The sequence below is a fragment of the Mus caroli genome, chromosome 2, assembly GCF_900094665.2.
Source record: "Mus caroli chromosome 2, CAROLI_EIJ_v1.1, whole genome shotgun sequence".
In the NCBI taxonomy this organism is placed as follows: Eukaryota; Metazoa; Chordata; class Mammalia; order Rodentia; family Muridae; genus Mus; species Mus caroli.
Genome location: NC_034571.1, coordinates 63,824,025 through 63,831,114, shown reverse-complemented (window position 1 = coordinate 63,831,114; position 7,090 = coordinate 63,824,025). Strand labels below are relative to the sequence as shown.

The following is a 7,090-nucleotide window of genomic DNA, read 5'->3' as shown; positions in this document are numbered from 1 at the left end:
CCAGACATCCAAGCCTATGTCCTAGTCTTGGAACCTCCCTTATTTCTGTTCTCTCCAAATATTCCCAAGCCATTTCAGGTAGTGCTAAGCTCCACCCCCAGCAAAGAGGGGTGGCCATCAGGCCCAAGAGCCTAAAAAAAAATAAAAATAAAAATAAAAATTAGGAAGCCAGATTATTGGAAATAAATGTGCTGGCATTTGAATTTGTATGTTTCTCTAAGTTTACAAGGATATTTTCTTCTGAGAGACTCTGCATTTCCTATAATGAGACTGATTTCAATGAGCCCTTTAGAGCTCTTCATTTCTGTTGGAGGGCAGAAACGAACTACTTTTCTGAGTGTGATATCACCAGAGCCACTGGTAACACTGGGCCATTAAATCATGAAGATAAAAGTTAGAGAGGTCATACTGGGAGACATTTCCAGGGTCTTAGCCACCTGGAGACATTTGTTAGATGAATCGAAGAATGAATCTAGCTTTGGTGTTTCCATCACCTTGATAAACAAAGAATCCCCTGATGCTACTACCACTCATTGGCTCATTCTTCCCGGGGCCTTATACCTGGAACTGAATAAACATTGCAAACTGAAGCTCTCAGAAGAACAATGGCCTCCGCTGAGTTCACAGGACACAAATAATTAAATGAGCCTTTGGTAAAGTACAATAAGTAGATGAAGCATTCAAAATGGTCGTTTGTCTTCCTCATTTAAAGTATGAGTAAGCTGAAATGGATTAGAGCATACCTTTCTTAGATTATCCCTTTACCAGGAACTCTTTGACAAGGTAAATACTTTCATGATGCGTTATGGTAGCCACAGCTGTGCGTACTGTTATTCATTCCTTTATCTTTTGTGGGGTGAGATCATTGTGAAAGTGGAGTTGGGTGGATCCCAGCAACAGGGAGAGAACATTTCTCATGTGTCCATGGTTAAAATACCTCCCAAGTTACCCAACACTTTCAAGATCCTTTCTTGGAAAAGCTTATTGTTAAGGATACAATATTGTTACTTAGGATGATAGATGAGTCGATCTGTAAGACAAGCCAATAACTTAGTGACGTATGTGTGCAAGCTGTAGCAGGAGATGTTTGTGTGCTTTTACTATATGGCATTTCATATGTCTTTAAGCTGTTGGGTGGATGGTAGAGCTAAACGTTTAGACATAGTTCTTAGTCAGTTCTCTCGGGCAGTTCATTTGGTTCTCTGCAATTTCTGGTATAGTCTTTGGGCCACATAGACTGTAGTTCAGTTTGGAAGGCACTACACACACACACACACACACACACACACACACACACACACACACACACACGATTGTGAATATTGGATAATACAAACCTTTGCAGTCCTGTGAGAGCGGACCACACCACCACTGGAGAACTGTTTTCTCAGCTGCCCCCCATGTGGACACCCCGGGATAGAAATCTGAGGCTATGTTCTCAAACTGATTTCAGAAATCTGTGCTCTACCTATTGCTCCCTAACTTCCCATCTGCCACGTCTGGGCAACAGTGATTGATTTTCTGTGAGAGGTCATATAAATAGAGTCATAAAACAAGTGGCCCTTTAGGTCTGGATTTTTAAAAACAGCATAATGTTTTTGAAGTTCTTCTATGTTGTAGCACGAATCAGTATTTTATTTTTATTTGTGAACACTTTGCTATATGGATATAATGTTTTATTTCATCTTATTCCTTCATTGGTCGTAATTTTAATTTTTCCTGCTTTCTTTTGCTATTGTAAATAATACTGCTTTGGACGTATGACTTCGTTTCTTATAGTTCCATAGGTCAAAACAGAGTTGCCCGGTCATTCCCATGTAATCCTGGAGGAACTGTCAGACTACTATCAAAGTGTCTGTAGCATTTGTGTTCTCCCTCGTGGTATATGAGGTTATAATCTTCTAACTTCCACTAACAACTGTTATCTTTATTTTGATAGTGTTTATAATAGATTAAATGACTCCCTGTGATGACTGGGTTCTAATCTCTGTAACCTATGAATATTACCTTACATGGAAAAAAGAGTCTAAGCAGGTGGTATGACTAAATTAAGGATCTAAGATGGGCTTTGTGGCACATGTCTGTAATCCCAGCACTTGGGAGGCTGAGGTTGGAAGACTGCTGTGAGTTCAAGGCTACTTGATCTTCATTGGAGTACCAGGTCAACCGGGGTTCAATCTTGAACCTCCTCCTACCCTACCCTACACACACACACACACACACACACACACACACACACACACACACACACACAAAACAGAAAAAAAAATCAGTATTTGCAGGTGGAAGAGATGATCCTGAATTACGTAGGGGCACTCTAAATGCAATCATTGTTTTTAATAGAGGTGGAGTGAGACCCAACTACAGGGAGGAGAGGCGGGTGACAAAAAAGCCAGGATCAGATTGTCAAGTCACCTTCCAGAAGAGGCAAGAGAGATTCTGCCCTAGAGCCTCTGGACACTGTAGAGTCTGTAGTACAACTTTCTCTACACGACAATGTAGGCCCGGCAAAGCTTTCAGACTTCTGGCCTTGAGGAGGAGTTGAGTCACCACGTGTGTGGGACTCTGTTATAGCAACGATAGGAAAGTTGTGCCGTGCCATCCTAGTGAATATGGATTAGTATCTCATCCTGACACATTTCCCTGATGGCAAATGACACCTGAGATCTTTCTACATTCCTATTGGCCATTTGCTATGTTCGTTAGAAACAGTGTCTATTTAAATTATCCTTTACCAAACTGGATTAGGTGTCTTCTTATTGAGTTGTAAGAGTACATTTTTCTAGTTATACGTTCTTTACCAAATGTAGGATTTCCTTAAAATTTTACCATTCTTTAGGTTATCTTTTCAGTCTATGGATGGTGGCTCTTTAAGCCCTAAAGCTTTAATTTTGGTGACCCTTACTCTATTTCTTTTCTTGTTTTGTATCTTTTGGTTTTGGCATCATATCTAAGAAACTGTTCAAGGTCATGAAAATGCAAACCTGTGTTCTTTGTTAAAAGACTTTTATAATTCTACTTCTATATTTAGATCTGTGGTTCACATTGAGCAAATTTTTCTCTATGTAGGAGAAAGGACTTTGATGACTCCCTTTTTTGACGTAGTCAATCACTTAACATCATTTGTTAGTAAGACTATTTCAACTTAAATTTTTTTCACGTTACATAGTATCAGAACCCATATCAAAATCAATTCATACTAAACATCAGGGTTTATTTCTGGGCTCTTGATTCCTTCCTGTCCATATATACCCTTATTTTTAACCAACAGCACCTTTCTAACTGCTGTAGCTTTGTAGGAGTATCTGAGATCAAGAAGTATGAGTCTACCAACTTGGCTCTTTTTCATTCTGGGTCTTTAGTATATTTTATATAATTTTGAGGCTTAGTATATTTAACTTCTGTAAAGAAATAAGCCAGCATACAAGGGGTTGCACTGACCCTATAAATCAACCTGTGAGAATATTGTTCTCTGGGATTCAGTTATTTAAGTCATCTACAACAGGGTTTTATAATTTTCATAATATACATTTTGTACTATTAAATTTGTTTGTTAGGTATTCCATTCCTTTTGGTGCTCTTAAAGGCTACCTTACCTTCTGAATCCCTGGGTCAGATTTTCACCTTTGTTACATAGATTTACAATTTACTACATGTGCTGATATTGGCTTCTGGAACCCAGTTGTCCTATTCATTCATGCCGATAGGTTTCTACTGGATTCTCTAGAACTTTCTATATAAGATCATGTCATCTGATAAATAGAAACAAGAGTATTTCATTTCTAATCAGAAGATGTATTTTCTTAGTTTTAATTTTTTTCTGTATAATTGCTCTGAGCTAGTCCTCCTATACAGCATTGAACAGGATCTGTGTGAGTATGCACTTTCTCTTTTTCCTGAAGTGTTTTCCCATTGAGAATGGTGCTAGCTATAATGGGTTTCAATTCTCTTTTATTATAATGGGGAGAGGGGATGTCTTCTATTCCTGGTTTGAGGAGTTTTTAATCACTAAGCAGTACTGAGTTTTGCCAAAAAACTTCTGTATTATGAAGACCATGCGGGGGTTTTTTGTGCATTATAGTATTCATATGACCTATATGACTGATTGATTTTCATAAATTAAACCACCAGGGATATATTGTACTTAGTAATGATGGATGGTCCTGTTCATATGCTCTAAGAATTAATTTGCCAATGTTTTCTTTAGAATATGTATGTGTGTGTGCATTTCTGTGTCTGTGTACACATCAGTGATTGTGAACTTGTATATGTAGGGTGTGTATAGAGAGCAGAGGTCATCATTAGATGTCTTTGTCAATCACTATCCATCTTATTTTTATTCATGTTTTAAAATTAATCTATGATGTAAGAATTTTACACATATATGTATGTAATACACTCTGGGCATACCCATCCTTGCATGCTCAATTATTCTTCTTTTATCTCTGCCCTCCCTTCCCCCGACTGCCAGTATGTCCTGGTCCCATTTGATGGCTTTTTTGTTTTTGTTTGCTGATTTGCTTTTGCTTTGGGCCCACTGGATGTAACCAGGGCCATTTGTACAAGGATAGGTGTGAAGGTCTTTGCTGGGACACCAAGAACTCACTCGTTATTTTATGTGAGTTTGGACGTTTCATTGAACCCAGAGCTTCTGGATTCTGCTGCAGTGGCTGGGCAGAAGGTCCCAAAGGCCCTCCTGCCTCTGCCTTCCCAGGGCTGGGGTTACAGGTACATGCAGCTGTGGGTGGCTTTTATGTGACTCATGGGGACCAAAGTCAGGTCCTTATGCTGATGTGGCAAGCACTTTAGCAACTCAGCATTTCCCAGTCTTCTAGCTGTTGAGGAGTTTTGCGACTATAACCACTAGACATATCAGCGTGTACTTCTAGATATTTTTTGTATTATTTTAAAACCAGGCAATCAACACTGAACTCAAAGAATGAAGTTGGAAGTGTTTCTTTCAAGTATATTTTTTAAGTCTTAAAGTAAATAGTATTAATATTTAACTATTTGGTAAAATTCCTAGTGAAGCCATCTAGTCTTGAGTTTTACCTTGCTGAGTGTTTTTGATTGTTGATTCAGTTTCTTTACAGGATTTAATCTATTCTGATTGCTAATACCTTGGATAAAAATTTTAAGTTAATTACTCTAAAATTGCATGTAGAATGAGGTGTTTTGACATATGTATACATTGTGAAGTGGCTAAATTACCCTAGTTAACACATATATCATTATACATACTGTATAATTATACAAAAAACATACATTTTTTTATTAATCATTTTATTCAGTTACATTTCAAATGATATCACCCTTCCTGGTTTCCCCTCCACAACCCCCATCCCATCCTCCTCCCCTTTGCCTCTATGAGGATGCTCCTCCACCCACTCCCCCACTCCCCCCACACCTCTCTAGCATCCCCCTATGCTGGGGCATCAAGCCTCCACAGGACCAAGAGCCTCCCCTCCCATTGATGCCAGATAAGGCCATCCTCTGCTACATATGTAGCTGGGGCCATGGGTCCCTCCATAACATACATTTAAAAAAAAAGATTTACACACCAGAAGAGGGTATCTGATCCCATTACAGATGGTTGTGAGCCCCCATGTGGTTGCTGGGAATTGAACTCAGGACCTCTGGAAGAGCAGTCAGTGCTCTTAACCTCTGAGCCATCTCTCCAGCCCTAGCAACATCCATCTGTGATGAAAACATTTAAAATCCTTCCTTCAGCATTTCTCAGATACAAAGACACCATCACTAACTGTGGTGTGTTGTGCAATACAACTTTTACACTTGTTCCTCTTGCTACCAATGGTTCTATCTTTAAAAAAAACTTATTTATTTCATACATGTGGGTATACTGTCACTGTCTTCAGACACACCAGAAGACAGCTTCAGATGCCCATTACAGATGGTTGTGAGTCACCATGTGGTTGCTGGGAATTGAACAGTTTCTATCTTTTGATAAAATTCTGGTCTCTTCATTCCCAGTTCCTGGATACCACTACTTCATTCTTTCCTGTGGTTTCCACTTTTTCAGACTTTCTGTCTAAGTGAGATTGTATGATACCATTTCCTATGCTGGGCTTTTAACTGACAACTTGTCCCCTTCCTATTAAAGGCTGAATAGTATTCCATCTGTATGTATACTGCCTTAGTTAGGGTTTTACTGCTGTGAACAGACACTATGACCAAGGCAACTCTTATAAGGACAACATTTAATTGGGGCTGACTTACAGGTTCAGAGGTTCAGTCCATCATCATCAAGGCAGGAGCATGGCAGCATCCAAGCAAGCATGGCGCAGGAAGAGCTGAGAGTTCTACAGCTTTATCTGAAGGCTGCTAGTGAAAGACTGGCTTCCAGGCAGTTAGGATGAGGTCTTAAGCCCAGGCCCACAGTGACACGCCTACTCCAACAAGGCCACACTTACTAATAGTGCCACTCTCTGGACCGAGCTTATACAAATCATCACATATGCTGTATTTTCTTCACTGAGGAATTGTTGGACACTTACTTTAATTACAGTATTAGCAAGATTCCTTTAACATTTGTATTGAAAGGCAAAAGAGCAGAACTAAATTCACTGAAAATAAAATAAGCTACCAAATGTCAACACCCACTGTAACTACAGCCATGGAGCCTGCTTACTATTGATGGAGGTTAGATATTACTAAGAAATATGTCCACAAAAGTAAGTATGCCTATTTTTTTAAAAATAAGGATGAAAGGAATTCAATGGAGAACAGATGAATTCTGGTATGATATTGGGGCAACTAGGGCTTTGAGGGGCAGAGGTAAAAGTAAACACTAAAGAAAAAGAACCCAAGAGACCTACTGACATAAATATGTTTTTAAAACTATTAATTTTTTAAATAAAAGTAGAAGCTTTATTATCCCATTTCCCACTGTTCTTTTTTTTAATTTTTAATATTTTTATTACATATTTTCCTCAATTACATTTCCAATGCTATCCCAAAAGTCCCCCATGGCGCCCCCCACTTCCCTACCCACCCATTCCCAATTTTGGCCCTGGCATTCCCCTATATTGGGGCATATAAAGTTTGCAAGTCCAATGGGCCTCTCTTTCCA

The 7,090-nt window shown here is 39.1% G+C and overlaps 1 protein-coding gene across 1 annotated transcript in view; it reads left to right on the top strand.

Annotated features, from left to right (window-relative positions):
- Positions 1 to 7,090, top strand: part of Abcb11 (ATP binding cassette subfamily B member 11) — a 97,988-nt gene that overhangs the window by 19,626 nt on the left and 71,272 nt on the right. The gene's annotated exons all lie outside the window — the stretch shown is intronic.